Source organism: Frankliniella occidentalis, unplaced genomic scaffold (assembly GCF_000697945.3).
Source record: "Frankliniella occidentalis isolate FOCC.00 unplaced genomic scaffold, Focc_3.1 Scaffold128, whole genome shotgun sequence".
NCBI classification, from domain to species: domain Eukaryota; kingdom Metazoa; phylum Arthropoda; class Insecta; order Thysanoptera; family Thripidae; genus Frankliniella; species Frankliniella occidentalis.
Genome location: NW_026267255.1, coordinates 328,275 through 330,090, shown reverse-complemented (window position 1 = coordinate 330,090; position 1,816 = coordinate 328,275). Strand labels below are relative to the sequence as shown.

Below are 1,816 nucleotides of genomic sequence, written 5' to 3'. Positions count from 1 at the left end.
CCACCGCAGGTCGGGTTCGGGATTTTTTCGGTCCTCAATTGTCGACGAGACGAATCCAACGCACTTTGAAATTTCGAAATCGGTCGGGCCGTTCTCTCAGGAATCAAGAATCGCTAATAGATCAGTCAGTCAGTCAGTCACGCATGTGGCTTTTCAGCGTCGGTGCCACAGTCGGCTTTTGGATTTGTTAAATTTACCATAAGACTTCTGTAAAATTACATTGGTTGTAAATTTACAACAAAACATGTCGTAAAAATGACAGTGTTTGTAATTTTACATAAAAGTGTTGTAAAGTTTTACATGCATTTTATGTAAAATCACTATTTTTTTTTACAGTGGGAGAGAGAAGATTAGATTAGAAACTTAAAAGGGAGTTGAAATAGTAATAAGGGGAATGTATCTATATGCTTGAAAAATTTTGTGCTCCACTGCTTCTGATTCAGATCTAAAACGTCATTAGCCATTACAATAAAATTGACTAGGACTCAAAGATAATCACAACACTATTATTATTACGTACCCTGTGCCGAGTTTTCAAGTTCAGATGGTGGAGCATCCACAGTAAGAGACTCATCTGCACCGAGGTGACCTGTAGGAACATAGTATCATGTTGTTTAATTCAAATTTATAATGCCTATTCAATGAATATTGTAAAATTTTAATTTATTTGGATTTACTAGAGGAGGATAAAACAAAATATGAGATCGATAGACTAAAGGTAGCTTCAATTACTTTGATACAAGGTTGGTTCAACAGACGTACCCTGTGCAGAGTTTTCAGGTTCAGGTGGAGCATTTACAGAAACAGACAGTTCACGTTGTTCGTTTCTCATTGAAAGGGCTTCACTTGCACCAAGGTTGAGACCTGTAAGAACACATCAGGTTGTGCACAGCAAAATTATAGTGCCTAAACAATTAAAATTATAACACATTTTTAATTTATTGGATTTACCAGATGATACAACTTCAAGTACTGCAACCTCTTTGCCAGCACTCCAGAGCTTTAGTAACGTATCCAAGATGCTATTTCTAGAGGCATAATCCCTCTCACCACTTTCAGCCAACACAGCACAGATAGCATCGGTCTTGGACTTGCTGTGTGTATACCTCTCATTCCATGTTGCAACTCTTCCTGACTGATAGCTTGACTTAAGTCATTCTGAAAAAGAGATAAATATACTATTAGAAAATAATATGCAGCACAGTGTGATGTCATCTCACACAAAAGTAGGAATAAGTATTACATTGCATTTATTTTTCTTTTGGAGATCAGCTACTTTTTTATCATACCAAATCCCCTTGTCAACGCCAGGGTTTAGGATCTGGTAGTTTCCCTTTGACATCCAAAGGGCCACCCTACAAAAGAACAGTATAGTGCCATGTCATCAAAATTAAATCAAAACTATGAAATAATAGAAAGTGTACTGCAAGTACCTTTCAACCAAGTCTTCTTTATTTCCATTGACTGGCAATCCGCGACATTTTAACCACCTCTTGAGAATATTAATGTTGTTTACCGCTATAGGCAATTGGGGTAAAACTGCTCCAGTGACTTCTTTGTCCATCAATTGTACAGCTTGAAAAATTTTGTTCGGACTGTCCGGTTCATCAACTTCAAAGCTATTGTCTGATAATTCCCCCTTGAGAGGAAATAGCAAATAAATTAGTGTCAATAATTTGGGAAACCATTGAAATCCATTAATGAACTGAACCTGGAACTTGAAACAGTTGAAACAGTAACTCACATTATCCTGCAATCTTTTTTTCCTCCTTTGTGGAATAGGGCTGGCAGTGCCGAATAAATCATCAGCTGAATC

The 1,816-nt window shown here is 37.2% G+C and overlaps 1 long non-coding RNA gene across 1 annotated transcript; it reads right to left on the bottom strand.

Moving 5' to 3' along the window:
- Positions 1–516: 516 nt before the first annotated feature.
- Positions 517–1,235, bottom strand: LOC127750061 (uncharacterized). The gene is made up of 3 exons (XR_008011504.1): positions 952–1,235; positions 763–864; positions 517–589 (listed from the first exon to the last, which is right to left on the bottom strand). It is a non-coding gene; the product is annotated as an uncharacterized LOC127750061 (long non-coding RNA).
- Positions 1,236–1,816: the final 581 nt, after the last annotated feature.